This window comes from Pholcus phalangioides, unplaced genomic scaffold (assembly GCF_987345545.1).
Source record: "Pholcus phalangioides strain wild (caught in Gottingen) unplaced genomic scaffold, Ppha-v1.0 ptg000010l_1, whole genome shotgun sequence".
Taxonomy (NCBI): domain Eukaryota; kingdom Metazoa; phylum Arthropoda; class Arachnida; order Araneae; family Pholcidae; genus Pholcus; species Pholcus phalangioides.
Genome location: NW_028301603.1, coordinates 7,726,870 through 7,747,923, shown reverse-complemented (window position 1 = coordinate 7,747,923; position 21,054 = coordinate 7,726,870).

Genomic DNA, 21,054 nt, shown 5'->3' with positions numbered 1-21,054 from the left:
GAAATACAAAACATTGTAAAAATCAAACAGAAATACTGAATGGTAAATTGAGCTTATATGCGAGTAGGAAGTCGAGATAAAATATGAAAATATTTTACAAGTATTAATATATAACATTGAAAATTTAAGTGCACAATATTAATTTTAAATTTTTTGTCCGAAAAGATTCCTCTCGTGGTTAAATTTAATTCCGGCAGAACATCCGACATTCACACAATCAATTTTATGTATGGATTCCGCTCATAATGTTCCACAGGGCCAAAACTTGTTGGGGGGGGGGCGGGCGGGCGGGTTTGGTGCCCCGAGTGCTGGACCTGGGGAGGGGGCGTATTTCACCCTTTTATGTCCCTTCTCTCTTTATTACAGGGAAACAAAATTCTGACCAAGCATCTGGTCGCGGCACTGCTCTCGCGACAGAACCTCTTCCCGCTTAATACGATTGATTCATTTTCGTGATCGCTTCTTTCACTAATATTCATTGATATTTCCCGTATAAAACGTTTTTCCGCTTAGAGCGATTTTTAAGACGGTTTTTAAAAAAGTGTAATGAGCAGGATCCACTTGTAACGTTTAATCCAGGAACTTATTTATTCGCACCTGAAAGATTTCTAATTATTGGATGGGGCCGAGGCCTATATTTCCAGATATTATAGAGAGTGAAGGAGAGCTCTTGAGTTAGGTTTTTTCTGGGAGAGGGAGCTCTTTGTTCAGATTTTTAGCCCCACTATGTTGAATTTGTAGATTTAAACGTAAAAAAATTATGAGAAGCCCTGTTAGCTTCACCCTGTGAGGGTCCCTTGCAGTGGCGTATTTATGGGAGGGGGGGGGGGGCTTGGTGTGCCATAGCAAGTTGAGAAGGGGGTCAAATTTGAAGAATGATTGCCCAAGAAAATTGGAAGAAGGGTAGCAAGATTTGTATATTACTCAATTAATCCACCTCTGCCTAGATAGCCAGAGGCTAGGTCAGTGAGTGACCAAAAAGTGATCTAAAGAATTTACAAGCATGTGAGTAACCAAAAGCGTGATCTAGACCATGAGCAAACTTGTGAATAGGGCTGAAACGGGGGGGGGAAGGAGCAGGTGGGTCTGCTGCCCCCGGGCACTGAACCAGAAGGGGCGCTGAATTCCCCCTTCACTTGCTTCTTCTACAACCAAAGGGTGCGAAAATTCTGGCTTGCGCCGGGTGACAAAGTATGCAGTTGCGGCCCTTCTTGTGAATGACAGAAATAGTGAACTAGAGTGTGTGCAGGCTTTTGAATGACCCTAAAAATAACCTAGAGCATGTTTAAATTATCAAAAGAGTAACCCAGCAAGGGACCATGTCAGTGAGCGATGAAAAAAGTGACCTAGAGCATGTGCAAGAATGTGAGAATATTTCTCATTTTTCTCACAAGATGTTGACTCTTTCCTTGTGACAGCACTGATTGACCGACCCTGAGGGGTGCCGTTTTTTATCTCTAGCTCGTGCTGCCTGAACTAGTATTTCCACAGTTTGATTCATACTGGAAGTCCTGCCATCTAGGTTGGAAGTTATAGACGACTCAAGCGGTGGAAATAAAATTAGGATCGAGAAGCAGAAATTTTCATTCAGTACTGTTCTCTACTAGTGACTAGCGGCTAAAAATTCGACATTGCCTGGTGAACTTGACCAATCACAGAGGAGCGGGAGTGAGTTGCTCTCGAACCGGTCGTTACTTCGTGTAGAAGACTTCGGAAACTGTTCGGAACTTACAATGCGCAAGCGCGTTTTCCCGTAATGTTATATTCTGCGCTCTTTTCTCATCATTTTTTTCTGGCTCATCTATATTTTTTTTTCATCAATATTTTTTATGTAGTTCTCTTTTTTTCATCAATTTCCTGTTGGTCTGTGCTTATGTATTTGAGGTTAATTGATTCTTCTTCTACAATTATTTTTCCTACATTATTGTTTTTATTTTTCCTGCATTAAATACATTTTCCTGTTATTATTTTTCCTAACATTAAGTACATTTTCCTGTAATTTTTCCTACATTACATGTACTTTTCTGTTTTTATTTTTCCTGTGGATATATATTAAGTACATTTTCTTGTAATTATACTTTCTACAGTAAGTATACTTTTCTGCAAAGGATAAAAAATCTGAAATCCCCGTCCTCGAGAAAATTCTACATACGCCTATGCTTTCCTGTAATTAACTATGTGGTTAATTTCTGTCAACCCTTTTTAAATATGAATCAATAGAATTAAAGAAATCTTTGGGATGAAATAGAATCTACAATGTCTAAGTCTCTTCGCTCATGCCGTTTCCATGATTTATTCAATGTGGGAAGGAACCAAAATAAAATAAAGCTGTCTAAATTCATTAACATTTGAGCACTTTCAAAGTGGTTTACTACAATTCCTGCTTGTATCGCTGAACTTTTGTGACAAGCTTGACTTTGGAATTTAGAAAACTAATCATTTCCACAACCCTTAAGGTTTTTCTTGACATGGTACTATGGATACAACCATAGACTAAAGATATAACAGACAGCGCACGCTATTCATAAAACTTGTCGAACAGGAAGAAAAGATGAGCAGTATTGTTGGGGAAAGAACAGGTTCTGCGCTATTACATTTGGCTTGTTTTCACAGAACATAGTGATTTCGTGTTAATGCTAGGATGTTGTAACGAAATTTGACTCGATCAAGTTGATAAAAACTTTCCTTCATTTGTTCAATGAACTTCATTCATTCTTTTGTAAAATATTTAGGGAATGTGGGATTTGAAAAAAAAATCAATTTTATAATGTAAACAAATATTGAAAAACTAAAATTTTTTATTTTCCAAAAGGGATAATTCCTAATAATTTATGACCTTTGAGTTTTTAAATCTTATTATATAACCTATCTCTTATATATACAGCCTATTTCATTTATATTTTTAAATATTCTCTTCTCATTCACTTTGCCACTTTTAATTTCGAAAATTTATTTTAACTAGGGGTTATTAAACCATAGAAATTATCTTCCAAGAACATTAAAATTACTTTAATCATACATTTATTTTGAGTAAATAATTATAATGCATCATATTATGTTATGTAATGTAACACATTCACACTCATACCATATTCAGTCATGAAATATTTAAATAATAAGTAAAAGTTTCATTTCCAACATTCCTGAAAAACCTTTTATAACCTTATCACACAAAAATGTGTGATACCTTATCACTTACATAATATTCCTTAATAACATACTTAATAACATACTTAATAACATACTTAATTACATAATAAACCTTTTATAACCTTATCACTTACATAATATTTCAGGAATAAAATGAATTTTTCAAGAAAATTGCAAAACCTCATCGTCAGTACTTTTCTAAATTATAAGAAATGAAGTTTCATGCAGCGTATATATGTAATAATTTAGAGTACGTAAATGTATGTTACATGTCACATATGTGTAACCTCTTCACTCCAGAAGTATACATATGTGAATCTTCATTTTTTTTAGGCATTAAGTGGTTTTTAGAATGATTCTTTCATTCAGTTAACATCTGAGATACACATAGTGACTTCAGATCTTAACTCAGATGGTCCTACTAAAGATATTGACTGAAAATTAATTAATCAATTAATTAATGGATTTTATTGTTTGAGGATAATTTCACGCATACAACAAACAGAAATTAATCAATAAAAAAATTTCTTTTCTGTAATAGTTTTATCTCAGGCGTGAAGAGAGGTAAAAATACTATTTTTAGAGGTAGTTATACATTTTTATGCAAAACTGCCATTGTCTAGAGGGTGCGTTTTCATTACATTCTATTTAAATAATATATTTGCCATAAATTCCTCATTCTGAAAAGCATATTTTCTTCAAGTTGAGCGAAACTCGAATCAACTCACTAGCTCGCCAAATCTTGCGGAGACGTATATTTCAGTTAAAAGTGAATAAAACTCATTACTTCAATCATTTATTACCAAAAATTGTATTAAAACATTTAATAATGGCTCATGACATTTGACAAAACTTGGAACTTTAATTGAATTAAATCCAAAATGGAATCATTAAAAACTGAGACTACGTCAGAAATCCATTGAATCGTCAATTTAATATTCCAATTTTTAATTTATAAGAAGGGGAATAAGCAAAAAAGTATTCCCTTGTGAAAGGATACTGGTCCCCCTTCCCTAAACTGTTCAGAACATCCGAAAGCTGCGCAAGTGTTGACCATTCTAATCAAAAATAAGACAGCACTTGGAGATCGTCATACGAACAGCAATAAGGAAATCATTGCCAGTGAGATTCCCTGACCAGCCTTTTGACCGGAGTCCCTTTGACTCCGATCTTTGCTTCACATTGTAACCCCTCGCACTCACTCTATATTATTCTAACTCTGTGGATACAACACATCCTCAGACCGATATTTTGGGATTAGCTCATGATCAGTGGTAAGTTATTAAAAGTTGTTTTAGCCCCACTATTTGGGATGGTCAGCTCTAGTTGGTTTTTCAATTTTAAGGTGCAAATCTAAGCCAAACTCCCATTTAACCCTTCAAGTGGTTTTTGGAAATTTTCCTGATCAGCATTATAATTGCCACATTTGAAATTGCAAAACCTTGCCATTACGTGTGCGGCTTTCTATGAAGAGAAACCTTTTTGTATTATTTATACTGAGCATATATTTCTCTTTTTTTTCTCGCTTCTTCTTCTTATCTAACCTAGAACAATAGCTAACTCCGCCCACTGACAGTTGATTGGTTGGAGGGGAATGGAAAACATGTTTTATTGTAAAAACAGTTTCACTGCATTTTTATAGAAGACAAAATATTTCGGGGTGACAGAAATAAAGCAGATCAGGTTTGACAAGATATCTCAGGATTGCCGCTGAAAGGGTAAAAAAGGTCTCTTTTGGGCAGAGCAACATGGTCTATAATATTAAAAATTTAATGCATGATCATGTTTATTTTTAATATTGTAGAATCGTGTCTGCAATCAGGGCTGTCATTTCAACTTTTTCCGGGGGGGGGGGGGGCAAAGCACATGTATTCAATGTATGTGTGTGTATATATATATATATATATATATATACCATTTTTAATGTATTTTCAAAAGCCAGGAGGGGCAATGCCCCCCCCCCTGCATGACGGGCCTGTCTGCAATGTCTTATTGATGGCCTTATCCTCTCGGCTGTTAGAATAATTGTTTATTCTACAGCTTATGTGCTTATCTACTATACATGTTTATCTTCAATGTTATAGAATGTCTGTGATCTCATATTCATTTTGATGGTATATACAGTCAAACCTCGTTAATGAGTCACTCCTGGGAGAGCAAAAATATGACTTAGTAAGCGGAGTGACTCGTTAAACGGAGTGAACCATAGCTGTGCCAATTCCTTCCTGAGGACAATTGGGACTTCCAAAAAGTGACCCGGTAAGCAGAGTGACGTGTTAACCGGGTGACGCACTAACGAGGTTTGACTGCTCTGCTATATCAAGAAATTGCTTATTCTATAATGTATAAAAATTCAAAACACCATGTACATCTGCACAGTATTACAGAATACTATGAAAAATAGTATTTTCAACCTATGGCAATACAAGCGGCAATTTAAAAAAAATTGTCAATTTCAAAATATATAAAATCATGTTTATTTCTAATTGCCTTTGGGACTATGACATAGTGTGTGCAACTTTATTTATGTTAAACGTCACTGAATATAACACATATGACTTAATAAAAAAAATTTTCCCTCTCACTGTGTATAATTATTTGCACATTTCTATTATTCTCACAACCGTTCAAATATTACGTAAGCACCAATAGGGAAAAATAGGGTTTTGTATTTGCTTTTAATAGCAAGGAAGGGAGGGATTGGAATGAAGATTATCTAAGCATTTGGATGAGAACATATTGGCATGGCTTTATTCAAATCGGGTTTGAAGAAACAATCGAATATATCATCTGTTTATTGAGGACATATAACTACAGTACCTTGGCTAACAAATGCCTCTGCTGGTGAATTTTTTTTGCGAACAATTTTTTTTCATAGTTTTTCTGCCTTGGCTAGCGGATGCGATTAATGAACATTTTCTGTGATACAAATACAAGCAATGATATAAATTAGCTGCATCATGAGCTGAATTTAAGCTAATGTCACTCGAGCATTGATTTACTCACATCTTTTTTTGTAATCTTTTCTCCAGATGTACCAAAATACAAACGGATGGGGGACACCTACACACTCGACTGTGTTATTAACACTGGCTTAAGCAGAATAAAGCTGGCGTTTATTGTGTACACAGTTTAAAATAAAAAGATCTTCTGTATCTCATACTCCTAATAAATTCTCATTCATTCTAATATTAAAGCTATTTATTTTAGCGTTTGGTTAGTTTTATTGTCTTTATAACATTCCTTGGTATTTTAAAAAACTTATCTTTAAATTTTGAGCCATACCTGGAATAAATTAAACAATATTCCATAGAAACTTACGGGAAATTGTGTTTCAACAAACGAAAGTGATTCTGGAGCGAATTTCTTCATATAGTACTGTATCCTCATTCACAGCCGGAACTATATGCTTCGTCAACCAGGACAAGCCGGAATTTTCGCGCCCCTTGCATGCAGAGGAAGCAGTTAATGGTGAATACGGCGCCCCTTCTGGTTCAGCACCCGGGGCACCAGACCCGCCTGCCCCCCAGTTGCAGCTCTGTCCTCATTTCCAACCAAATCTAATACAGTATCTCATACAGCTAGACATAATTATAAAAAATTTCCTGTTAATTGAGCATTCATCGCACTGATATAGATTTTTAATAGAATCATTCTTCACCCTTTTAATCAAAGCATTGATATGTTATTTTGAAAATAATGCATCAGTACTTGGACCATATCAAGGCGATAGCCACATTTGACATTTTAATGAAACTCACGGGACACTAAGATATGCTACACATATTAGTAAACCATGCGTTGAAGATTATTGTTTAGATGAACAGGGTTTTGAAACCAACTTTATCGATGCTCTTCTGGGCATTCAAAATGTACATGGACTATTAAGGAATCAAAAAGTTATTTTTTTTAGTTTTGCTGGCAAGATGTTAGTAAAATATTATAAAGCACAATGACAATTGATGGTTGTTTTGTTGATTCGTAGAGGTGCTCACCTCAGCAGCAAAATGTCCTTAAATCCTGATCTATTCACCTAGGTTACTTCAGATCAACAAGAGAAGTAAAGAGGGCAGGGGGGGGGGACCTTACACAGGACCTACCTTTAAAGGGGTAACCTATTAAAGAGGGGGGGGCACAGGGTAAAATATTTCCTCTCATCACAAGGTTTCAAAAAACATTTATAAATTTACAGAAATGAATCAAAACAGTACAGATATTTTTCTATGATATTTCATTAAAAAAAAAATTTGAATTTAAATTTTTAAATTCAATTTTTATTTCTTGGAGGTCACGAGTGGGGGGGGGGGTATACATTATTATTATATCCCCCACCCGCGTATCTCTCGAGAATGGGGAGAGCAGCTGAAGCCCATTGGTTAATAATTGGTTGGGGAGGGGTAAAAAAAACCATAATTTTGTTTAAGTAATACTTGAACGGTATATAGTTACGGCCAAAGCTGTATAAAGATCTGTAAAGCTGTAAAAAATCTCGAGCCGCTTTGATTACGGCCCAACCACTTCCTTTTGGAACTATTTTAACTTTTCTCCAGCTCGGAAGGTTTCACTCTGTTGTTTACACCTTTTAGTGTTTACGCCGCTAAATTTACGGTTCGAGAGTAACTCATTCCCGCTCCTCCGTGATTGGCCGAGTTCACTAGGGAATGTCGGATTTTTAGCCGCTAGTGTAATGTAATATTAAGCTCGATGCAAACCTCAGAATCTTTGTCGTCTGCTTCTCTCCAGGTTCCTTGTTTTGGACGTCTCCTTGTCTCCTGAAAAAATTACTGAACTGTCAGTTCGAACTTCCAGTTTTGTTTGTGAGCGTAGCTTGTAAGGAACGGAACAAACCAACTTCTTGTCTGTCGTCTGCTCATTAAGAGGTTCTTTGTTTTGGAAGCCTCCTTATGCCCAAATAAAATAACTGAACTTTTAGTTTGAATTTCCAGTTCAGTTTATGAGCACTGTTTATAAGGAACTAAGTGAAATAAAGAATATAGTTTTTTTACTTTAAACTTCATCATCACCACATGAGTCACTTTGAAATTTGAGGTTAGATGGCAGCACATTACTATAAAGTGGAAAAATTCATTTTTTACAATCTTACCTGTCGTCTGCTTGTGTGGAGGTCCTTTGTTTTGGATGTCTCCTTGGGTCTTGAAAAATTACTGAACTGGAAGTTTGATCTTTCAAGTCTGTTTATAAGCTTTGTTTATAAGGAGCAAAGCTGAATGAAAGAATTTAGTCGTCATCACCACATAAAGCACTTTTGATTTTGAAAGTAGATAGCAGCATTAACAATATTTTTTTAAAAATGATTGTCTTAAAGTGTATAAATATATAATATAATATAAATATTCTAGAGAGTACTAAATTAATTTTAATTCCCTTGAAATTGTTACTTCCTAGGTACAATATCTATAGGACGTGCTGGCCTAGTCGGGAAGACTGGATGCATTTATCGCACCGACGTCCTGCAGCAAGGGTCACTAGGATGGTATCTTTGTTGGGGCATTAGAGGCCAGATTTTTCACTGGTCCCTCGATAAAGAATTATAGTATGGAAAAAACAAATTTTTTTTATAAGAAACTAGGCTGCTGAAGCCTTTCAGCCTCCACAGAGGCCGTGCGACCTGTGCAGCCACATGGGGCACCTCTTTGGAAAGGGTGTCAAATCCGAGTTGCAAGGTAAAAAAAATTTGGTTGCGCTGAGAAACGTCATCGGGGGCACCAAAACTGGATTCCACACGGGTAGAGATTAGTTTCTCTTTTCTGCCCCTATCCATCAATGTGCATCAATGCCACCTTAAGACCATCGTAGACCCGGTGGACATCGACAACTAGGGGTTTGGTCAGCTGTGTCTAGCAACCATTTTGGCACACTCTTGTAATGTTGAAGCAGAGTTGGAAACAATTTAGAAAAGAAACCATAATCGGTGTTCTTAACTAGGTACGTCTTTGGCCGTGCGACCTGCGCGGCTCCAAAACGTCCAAAACAAAGAACCTAGGATAAAAAGCAGACGACAGCAGAAATTTTCATTCAGTACTGTTCCCTATGAGCACAGCCCACAAACTGAACTGAATAGCAAGTTCAGTTATTTCTTCAGGGCACAAGGAGACGTCGAAAACAAAGAACCTATCGTCACATTTTGATATTTAGAAATTCATCTGCAAGAACATTCAAATTCATCGCTAGATGGCTACTCATGCACATGGAGGAAAGAATACAAGGAGGTGACATCAGGCACGAAAATTGAAGCCGTTGTGGCAACCCTATGGGCTGACAAGTAAGCCCAAACAAACCACTCTTTTACCTATACTTAACATGGGTTTTGCCAGATCGAATTCTCTTAAAATATTAATAACTAAATAAATTTAAGCACCATAACTGTTTAATGCGTCTTCAGGTAATCTGCATTATCCAATAAAGGGGAAAGATGAAACTTTATCCTTTTATAAGGGGTTTTTATATTTTTAATTTATTTTTGAAAGGGGAAGATCATTTTTGCCTCTCAACTCTTCATAAGTTTTCTTTAGTTCAGTGCCTTCAATTTATAGACAGACATTAATGTCTATGGGAATATGATTAATTAAAATAATATGAAGCTGCAATAAAATGCAATTTCATAATTTTTTTCTTTTAACTGTTTATCTTGCCTTTTTGTTTCGTTCATCATTATGATAGATCCGGGACATTTCGAAAGTGTTTGAGGCCCGTGGGAGCTCGTCTTAAGCTTTACATGAGCAATTCTGATTTCTGAATCAATTCTGAGGTGCTCGAGCACCTTCTGACAGGGCCATAGCTACGATTTTTGCCTCCCGGGGCAAACAGCATTTTGCCGCCCCCGTGCCTCACAGTACTGGAAGTGCTCGAGCGTCCTCCGCCACTGTGTATTTATGGTTTTGCTGCCTGTAGGCTGTACAAATTTCACCACCCTTCTTCCGTTCCACTCTCATATTCTTGAATACGTGTTACTGGAAATATATGCCGCCCATCCGAACCTTCCGCTATGTAGATGTAGTATTGAGAAAAAAAATATTAAAAATAAAAAACTTTTTTACGAGCCACGATAAGTCATCTTTCTGGCCTATAGTATTTAGGAAAGTAATCACTTGGGCTGTTTGTTTCTTCCCCCCTCTTCATTTTGTACCTATTACTTTGCTTTTAAAGTGGTATGTGTACGAAAATTTGACAAAAAACAGTTTCGAATTGAATTTGAAATCTGAAATTGTCTGTGCTCGAGTTTTTGTTGTTCTACCTGGACTGGAAGTATTTCAACAATATTTTAATATAAACAGTTGAAAAGCATTATATATGCTAATGTTTTGAATATATAATGTTTTTCGCCAAAAAAAAAAAAAGTCAGATTTTTTTCAAACCCCGCTTGTTCAAGTGTCTTTAAACATTGTGTCTCTCTCAGCACTGAGGTATTACATGCTAATTTTTTGAAATTAAAATGCCGAGAAGGAATTTTGGGGCACAAAATATGGATAAATTTTGGTTATTTTTGTAAAAGGTTCCATGTTGTTGAAGTTGATATTCGAAAACAAATAACAACTAAAACTGCAAAAGCTCTCGTTCAATTGTATGAATAATCCACAGAATTTGAGGGGAAAAAATCGAGTTCCTAAGGTGAAAAGTAAATTTTTAAATGTTTTTTAAAAACGGGGGTGTTTTTCATAGGAAAACATGGGAAGCCACGGCTTGTTTGGGCTTACTTGGTCCCTTTAATAGAGCGATCACTGGCTTCATCTGGCAACCCCTTATTCCCCATGCTTTCTCAACGGGCGCGCTGGTCTCGTCACCTTCTGTTATTCTTTCCTCCATGACTCATACACCAATAGGTCTCATCAGGGCCGTAGTGTACCTTCTAGTGGCCGCAAGCAGACATTTTCTTGTATGCCCCTTAAAATAGAAAAATTATGCAAAATAAGTGTACATTTTTGTCAGGCCCATTCGGATCCGTATCCGGAAAATTCACCGACAACAGTTCGACACGAAGCTACCGAGTCCGTGAGCGAGCGAGCGAAATAGTGAGGAAGTGAGTGAGCGAGATACTAAGTGAATGGGCGAGTGAATGCATGAGCGAGTGAGTGAGGGACATAGGCGCCGGAACCTGGGGGATGAGGCCATTCAAGCCCCCCTAATAAATTTTATGAAGGGGTTGAGCCCTTAATAACTTCTGAAAAAACTATGCAATGCACTATCCTCCTCCTGCGTACTCGCTTGAGTCCCGTATATACGGGGCGATCAGCAATTTTCAGCCCCTCCAATGTTTTCTTCACGTCGATGCCTCCGGTGAGGGAACGAGTGAGTGAGTGAGTTACCGACTGGGAAGGCGAGTGACTGTGCGTGTGAGTGAGCGAGTGGGCGAGTGAGTGAGCGTTGTGACTGAGTGATTGAGCGGGCGAATGAGTGTGCGAGCAAACTACTGAGGCCGTGAGTGGGTGAGTGAGGGAGCGAATGAGTGGGCGATTGGTTTGACGAGTAAGCGAGCGAGTGAGTGGGTGAGTGAGCTATACTGAGTCCGTGAGCGGTAGAGTGAGTGGACGAGTGGTTTGGGGAGTATTCAAGCAAGTGGGTGGGTGAGTGTGCTGTGTCTGTGAGCGAGTTAGTGGGTGGGCGGGCGAGTAAGTGAGTGTTCGTGTGAGTGGGCGAGCGAATTACACCGAGTCCGTACGCGAGCGAGAAACGGTTCAGTTATAAATAGAGTAAGTGAGCGATCGAGTGAGTTGCCGAATGGGGAGACGAGTGATTCAGCTTGTGGGTAAGTGAGCGAGCGAGTGATCGACTGGGGAGACGAATGTCTGAGTGAGCGGGTGAGTGAGGGGTGAGCAAGGGAGCGCGTGAGTGGGAGAGTGGGCGAGTGGGTGGATGAATGATTGGGCGAGCGAGCTGCTGAGTCCGTGAATGGGTGAGTAGGTGATTGGTTTGGCGAGTAAGAGAGCGAGTGAGTAGGCGAGTGGTTTGGCGAGTGGTTTGGCGAGTAAGCGAGCGAGTGAGTAGGCGAGTGGTTTGGCGAGTAAGCGAGCGAGTGGGTGGTTGAGTGCGCCACTGAGTCCCGTGAGCGAGTGAGATAGTGAGTGGGAGAACGAGCTACTGAGTCCGTCAGTGGGTAAGTGACGGAGGGAGTGAGTGGGTGAGGAAGCTACTGAGTCCTTGAGGGAGGGAGCAAGCTACTGAGTCCGTGAGTGAGTGGGTGAGTAAGTGAGTGAGAGTGAACCGGTGAGTGGGTGGGCGAGCGAGCTACCGAGTCCATGAGTGAGCGAAAAACACTTCAATTTAAAATATGTAAGGAATGAAAATTATGTCGAAAATTATTAATTAAGTACTGTATGTTTTGAATGAAAGTTATATATACCAAATAAACAAAGTTTGAGGAAAATTTTATCTCCTCTAACATTTCCCAAGTAGAAGTGCTATTTTTAGATTTCGTTTTTTGAAGCTCCAGTTTCATGAGCCAGTTTTCGAAAATATTCTTTGTCACCCAAGAGGTTTTTATGTCCAAGAATTGGATATTTAAAACGAGATAACTTCATACGGCTTTTGAACTCAAGCATGGCTTTGAACAATAAGAAGCTGAGGCTCTCTTTTACTAGTTTGGCTGATGGAGAAAATTAAACTTATCTTTATATTCACTTTATTCCACTAATGTTTTTTTCCAGCATCAGTAGTAGGGCAGTAGGTCGACAGGTCAAAATCCCAACAGGGTTGAAATCCCGAAAGTGTCGAATTGAAAATTTTAGTTTTACCGTATACGCAGCACCTCATGATTTATGTCGAAATTTGCATTTCTCACGGTGAGGGGCGTTCTGGGGCGCCAATGAAGATGATAAATCGCGATCAAATAAAATTTTGAAATTTTAATTTCACTGTATAAGCCGCACTTTCAACTTTCTGTCCTGACTTGCATTCCTTCCAGCGAGGGGCGAACACTCCTGCCCCCTAAATTTTTCTTCCGGGCAGTTACCTTACTTCTCCAGTTCCAGGCCTACACTGGGTGAAAGGGTTTTATGATTTTTTTTGGGCCCCACTTGATTGGAAACACTTGCTAACATATTTACATCCTGAATGTCGAAGTTTTGGACTAGATCTCATTGTCATGAGGCCCATTCTCCACTTGAGATTCTCGGGAAATGCCCTGGTGGATCCATGCGTTAAGACGGCACTGGCCCTGACTACATACAGTGCTTACATCGGAAGGCTGATAGTGCAACAGCCCTGGAGGCTTCATGATGAATGTATATATTTTTTAAATTATAAAAAGTTATAATTAAGTAAGTTATTACAATAATTATGTAAGTTAGTTATAAATGATAAAATTCTCTCATGTTTATGATGATTTAATTACCACACACACACACACAAATCTGACTTAAAACTGAAGAAATAATTTCAAAGTAATTAAATGTCTTCAATTATTTCGTCCCCCCACCCCCGCTTTGAATTCAGGCAGAGTTGTTATCCCGTGGACTTAGTGGAGTGTTAAAATTTTTCCCGCAATGTTTGACGGTTTGAAAACCCCTGGATTGGGCAATGAAATTTCTTTTCATATAAAAAAAATTTATTTTTACAAATAGTGCAATTTGAGGATCAAGATTAATATATTCTTCATTCCCTTTTGCAAATATTAAACCAATCACAGAGAAAAAAGTAAATCGGCAATGTAAACATGTTTCAGCAGCTTAGCAACAGGAAGCGTCCATTCGGCTTAAACAAGTAAGACAGCATTTAGTAATATAATTTAGCATTTAGCAGCATAAATCCGAAATTATCAACATAACTTAGAATCTAGCAATAAAATTTAAAATTCGGCAATATAATGTGAAATTTAGCAATGAAATTTAGAATTTATCAATAGAATTTAAAATTTAGCAATAAAATTTAGAATTTAGCAATAAAATTTGAATTTAGCAATAAAATTTAGCAAATAGAATGTAGGAATCGAGTTCGCTTATCAATCGAATTTACCATTTAGCAGTAGAATGCAGCATTAAATAATCGGCACATGTACGACCACCTAGGTTATATAGGAGGTCGTGGCATATGCCGGAATGCGTGGCCCCTAATGTATTTATGTTGCGCTTGTTCAGTGTTCATGCTGCCATCTGTCGTTCATTTTCTGAAGTAAAGGTGGAAATGTTACGATCGTACCCGGATATAAGGATAACAAACTTTCCCATGCATTCATGGTAAATAGTTTTTCTCAAAATATATCAAGATTTTGCCAGTGCATAATTTTAATGCTTCAGATTTCAATCGGTCATTTCTTAATAATCAATTTATCAATTTGCTGTATTTACAAATTGACACCACTCAGGCATATATACGTTATTTGGTTCCACCCGCGACATAGTTACAGATCACTTAAGCGATCTGTTACTGTCAGCTTTGCATACTCAAGTGACCCGCGGTGAAGTTTCACATTACTCAAGTGGCTCGCACTATATTCCAGATCACTTATTTGATCCGTGGCATATTTACAAATTATTTGAATTACCCGCGAGACAGTTTCAGATTTTATTTCGATTCGTTGTGAGTTGATAAATTCTTCCCCGCTCCCAACAGAAGGGTTCCTAACCTGGGAATGTCAAAGCCTCGCGCGCAGGCCTTCTGCTATAGATGGTGTCGGTTCGGCGCACACGAGCTTAAGGAAAGAGGATTCGTTGGCTTTGTAGTTTAACTGCCTTGGATGCTCAAACGGCGAATAGGAGTTGGTCGTACTATTCGATGCACTGATTTCCAAACTTTGTGCCGGGAGGTAAAAATACAAAGCGCGGATGTGATAGTGTGTCTGAGTAAGAACTGGTTCTCCCGAGAAGCGTGGTGGTAAGATGCTCGTGTACCCCCGTGAAGGTTACCGTGAGGTCTTAGGTTCTTTACCGGGGGAAGAATATAGACAACAAGATATTTTCCCTAACGAGTTGAAGCGAATATCGATAGATGATGTTTTCATTTCCTACCCAAATCGTTAATGGCAGTAAATTGCAGAATATCGATATTGCCGGAGATGGTGTGTGGTCTTCCACATCAGATGACTACATTTGGCCCGTGGGCCACAGGTTGAGCATTATATGATTTGGCTTATATATGTACAGTCAAACCTCGTTACTGAGTCACTCCTGGGAGAGCAAAAATATGACTTAGTAAGCGGAGTGACTCGTTAAACGGAGTAAGCCATAGCTGTGCCAATTCCTACCCGAGGACAATTGGGACTTCTAAAAAGTGACCCGGTAAGTGGAGTGACGTGTTAACCGGGTGACGCACTAACGAGGTTTAACTGTATTACGTGTCTCCTCTTGGTAGATCCAGTGTCCAACCGCGGCAAGCATCGTCGTCATCATAGACGAAACCGGCAAAGTTCTCGACACCGTCGACAACAGCAAAGGGATCTACTCCCTGCACCAACCGTTGCCGCCACTCCCATCGCTGGCAGAACGCAAAACGGTCTACGAAGAAGTCGACATTGGCGGCACGATAGATGGCGTCATTAACAACAATGAAATTAATGATTTACAGTACAGTCGAACCTCGTTAAGGTGAAACTCAAGGTTCCACAGAAATTTTTCACGTTAACAGAATTTCGTGTTAACCAATAACCCAATGACAGAATTTTTCTTCGCGTTCTGAATCTGAGCCGCAAATAACTCAAGTGATCCATAAATATGCCGCGAGTCAGTCGAGAACACTGCACGGGGCTGTTGAGCGATCGTGAACTGCACTGCGGGTCACTTAAGTGCTCTGAAACTGCACTGCGGGTCACTTAAGTGCTCTGAAACTGTGCCGCGGGTCGCTCAAGTCATCTGTAAATACTCCGCGAGTCAGCTGAATAATCTGGAATTGCACGGTGGGTCAATCAAGTGATCTGTGACCGTGCTGCGGGTCAGTTAAGTGTTCTAGAACTCTGCCGAGGGTAACTTAAGGTGAACATATCGCGGGTCATGATTGGCTAAATGGACAGCGGGCCACTTAACTAACCTGGAACTGCACAATAAGTCACTCAAGTCATCCGTAAATGTACGGTTTAGTTCATTTTTACAAAATTAGGTTGGAGTACTTGCTCTCATTTATATTTTCTCTCCCACTCACTATGTAATTAGCTCATTTACCCACTCGCTCATGGCCACGTTCATGTTTTCTCACACACACATCTTCGTGACGCGCTTACTGTGTTGGTAAATTTTCCTAGCGGTCAATTGTCATGTCGGATTGCAGGCTACAAATTTAACGCACACGCATATCTTGATTGCGTGTACGTATGAATCCTAAATATGAATCCAACGTAATCCCCACCATAAACTTAACATGAACTTGACCATTTACACAATTTCACAGATGATGATTTCGTTTAAGGAAAACTAATATTCAAATAAATACATTTTTAACGAATTTTGACTTTTAGTTTTTGTTACCATATCATTTTAAAATATATTACAAAAAGTTATAATTTGACAAAATGCATCTCACCTGAGTTCATCTTGAATTCAGTTTTCTTCAATAAAGCACACACTCATCAAAATTCAGTACTTTGGTACAAGAACTGTAGATGGCAACACTGTAAACTAAATAAAACGTCCTGTGATATTCATAAGATAATCCTCATAATTTCTAATGCCGAAGAGGGATATATCACGGGTTAGAGAATTATGTCTCGAGCCGTGCGAGGCGATGTCATTGCAGTGTAGAATAAAGGATTTGTTTTTTGTTATCAGAATAAAGTACCCACTTATACGTATCAAGTGTCCTCAGAAACCTCGGGCGTCCTTGAAATGATTTCGCGGGGGGGGGGGGGGCTGCGCTTGAATGAGTATAATACAATTAATGTCCCTGCACAAGAAACAAAATTATTACCAAAAAGTAAATAAACGGAAAAAGAACCCACATTGAGCAAGTGAACATTGGTGTGGTGTGATGCTGCCATCTTTCGATATGGAATTATCTCATTTTTTCCTTGATTTTGGAATTATCTACTTTCTCCTTTAATTTTGGAATTATATATTTTTTCTTTAATTCTGGAATTACCTTTCATTAATTTTGGAATTATTTTTCGTTAATGCATGGGCCCACCCGGACATGGCCCGGGGGCCTCAAGAGAAGAGGGGCTCTTTTTTCCGTGGATTTTTCATGTAAGGAATCAGTAAAATCACTTGGCCTGGGGCCCATGATGCTCTTAAAACGGCCCTGCCAGGAACCCCGAAGCGTTCTTAAATTTTTTTGTTTACTAGACCGTGAAAAATCTGGTTTGGGACGCATACCTAATTTTTAAAATCATTGTACCAAATTTCGTAGGCAACTATGCGCAATTTCAAGGCACCTATGCAGTTGAGGCAGTACTGCGTCTTGAGGCATGGGCCAACCCGGGCACGTGACGAAGGCCTTGAATGGATAGCGGGTGAGAGGGATAATGAGATACGGTTATATACAACTTGTATATATATATATATATATATATAAGATTGGCGAGATTGAGCATGTGAATTGGTAAGTAGGCATTTGCAGTCTGGATAGAAAGCTGCGCAAAATAAATTTGCCCAGGGGCCCATGATGCTTTTAAGATGGCCTCGGCTCCAGGTCATCTCTGGGCCATTTTTCCAGGAGAAAGAATGTGTAGCCCTGACTTTCTCAACTTTTCAAAGAAATCAATTTATTCGGTAAAAAAACCACATTTTTTACGTAAAAGTGGGGGGGGGGGGAGTTATTGACTGTAACAAAAAAGGTATAACCCACACCTTTGTAGGCTAGAATAGTCAAACTGTAGCTCGCTTGTTGCTTCACAGATGGCAGCACAGGTTCAAATATTTTCGGCTACTTTTTGAAGAGGATTTTGGCTGGAAATTTTTTAAGGGCCTGGCAACTCTGCTTCTCGGGGGGCCCCCTTTGGAAAGGGTTATTAAGCAAAACAAACGTAAACTTCTGTGGGGGCACCATTTTTCTCGGGGCCCCAGTTGCCCCAGCCTAGTTACGGCCCTGAGAGCAATATTTCTGATAATTCTGTTCCAGCCGAAAGGCCATTTCTCATTAATTTAACATTGCATGCATGAGCTCGGAAAAAAGCTATCGAAAATCAGATATTCTTTGTAAAAATGCAAAATAAATATCCTGGTAATAGAGGATACTTAAGGCTTCCGGTCTAAAACACGAATAATGTTTCGAGAATTATTACTCTAGCGAAAATAAATCATCAATCAACAGTAGTTTTACGTTGCTTTATCATTAGAAGATATCATACTATGAATCTGATGACGTCACTAAAACCTTGAAAGCGAAAATTTAAAATCTGGTATTACGGCCCATCCGACGAATGACGTCATTTATCTCTTCAGTGATTCGTTCCTCGTTCCTTCGCCCCTCCTACAATTGATGTCTCCGCACTTTCTGCGTTTCTCATTCGTTCTTTCATGATGACGTCATGAAGGTCTCATGCTATGAAGCTCCATAAATGCATAACGCTTTTAAATTTCTAAGTGTTTGTGGGAAATTTTGAGAGTTAATCAAACAAAATAATTTTTGCTGAAAAAAAATATATAAATGCAAAACAAATGATTTTTCTGGTGTAAAATACTTGACTACATATTTCCACCGATAGATGGCAGAACGATGTGTTGGAAAAATTTAGTCGAAAGAGAAATTTTCTCAAGGGAAATTTCGGTGAACGAGGTTACCATCACTGGCTTTTAAGTCGGGCCACTTCATTGATTTGAAAATGTATCCACTTAATCAAGTGATGTGTAAAGATGCGGTAGATCCCTTACTCTGAGATGGGAAGCGGGCTGTATCCGGTCTTCAAAGGTCAAAGGTAGATCCCTTAAGTGCATAGGCGTAAACTTGTATCCGGCCCGTGGGCCCGATCCCCAATATTTCTGAAGAGCCGGATCGGGTCGACCGAGTTCAGTTCACGCTGCGCAAAAAGCCTATGCCTAGGAAAACCAGGCTTTAATTACAGTTTTATATAATTTTACCGTCAGTATAGTGACGCCATCTGTTCGAAAACTTTGGAAAAGTAGCGTTATCTAAGGTGAACGCCAGGTGTCCTCCTTGCTCAGTTTTGAATCTGGTAACCCTATCGGAAGACTACATAATCCATATTTTCACTCAGGTGTAATTCAAGTATTACCTCAGCATCGAGGGGGTTTCGGATTTGCTGACAAAGTAGGGGGGGGGGGGGTGGTGGTGGTCAAAAATGGCTAAAAGTCTGCTGATGTAATACTTGAATGACCCCTTATGTGTTCGATCATGCATATTGTCAGAATTTTTTTTACGGAAAAAATAATTATTCTTTCTTCAAAAAATAATTTTTTTGTAGAAAAAATATAATTATTTGTTAAAAATTATTTCTTTAAAAATATAATTAATATATCGATTATCACAAGTGCGCGGAATTTGTTGCCGAAATTTGCGTCTCATAAAAAATTTCATGATAATTTATATGCGTAAGAGTAAGTAAATTATCACGAAAGCTTTTTCCCTCCATTTTGATCAATTATTTTTGTTTTATATTCATTATTACGAAGTCAATGATGTTAATATTCAAAAAAGAAACCCGATCTCGCTCTCCCTCTCTCTTTGCTCTCGCTCTTTTTTCCATCATCGTTTGAGTTGTTGAAAAATTGGAGATTGATTGAAATGTTTTTAAATATGACCACTTATAGAAAATGCTATATATTGGTACAGTGGAAACTCTCTTAACGGCCCACGACACATTTACATATTATTTAAGAGGTACGCAGTACTTTTACAGATCACTAAAATGACCGAAGCACATTTACAGATCAGTTATAGATCCGCAGTGCAGTTTCACATCACTTGAGTGGCCCTCAGCGTAGTCCCAGATCATTTAAGTGGCCCAGGACGCATTTACAGATCACTTAAGTGACTCGCGGCAATGTTCGAGATCGCATAAGTGGCCAGCTGTACTTTTTGAAATCCATTAAGTGGCCTGCAGTCCCCTAATGATTGAGTGATCTGTAAATGCGTCGTGGGCCCCCTAATTGATCTGGGACTACGCTGATGGCCACTCAAGTGATGTGAAACTGCACTGCGGGTCACTTAAGACTCCACACTGGAGAAAAACCCTAGGAGTGTGACGAATGCGGTAAGAAATTTACATGCAGTTCGAGCTTAACAAGTCACACGAAGCTTCACACTGGAGAAAAACCATACGAGTCCTTTAGCCTTGCCACCAGGTCCTCATCGTAGGATGTGTTTCCATGTCCATTGACAATTTCCAGGACTTGCCTTTCGAGTTCGCATCGGATCTCCTTGTTGACCCAAGATTTGGATTCCTTCGAAAGATCTACGAGTAGGCCCACGGCTTGGCATTGGAGGTGAGGGTCAGCTGCTGTTTCCTCTCTAGAACGAAGCTTGAAGTTGCGCCGGGTAGAGTCCACTTCCGCAAAGAACTTTAGCCATTCTATCGAATGCTTGGAAAAGGATTCATGATGAACGAGGCAGTGATGCTTCTTCACGGGAGCAGGCGCTGGTTTGAGTGCGGCTTGTCTCGGCTTTCGTTTGGTCCTTGACATGTCAGAACCTGAAAATAAAAGAAAATGGCTCCCTAGTCGAAACACGACCGTCCCCTACAGAATCTGGGGCGCGAGAAATGTCATTTTCAAAAATTTTGATATGAGTGCGAACTTTGTGGGTGGCGAGACTTTTTAACGGGTAGATCGGCTCGCCATTGGATATATTGCAAAAAAAAAGGTGGATATATCGCATGCGTCGGCCTGCTATATCCAATGGCAATAGGTGAAATGGCCTTCAATGACTCACGAGCTTCGTGCGGAGGCCTTGTTCTATAGCTTCCGTTGTACCAATATGTAGCATTTTCGATAAGTGGTCATATTTAAAAACGTATCACGGTTTCAGTAAAATTTTCAAATTCAAATTAGCTTCGTTGTAATGAACATG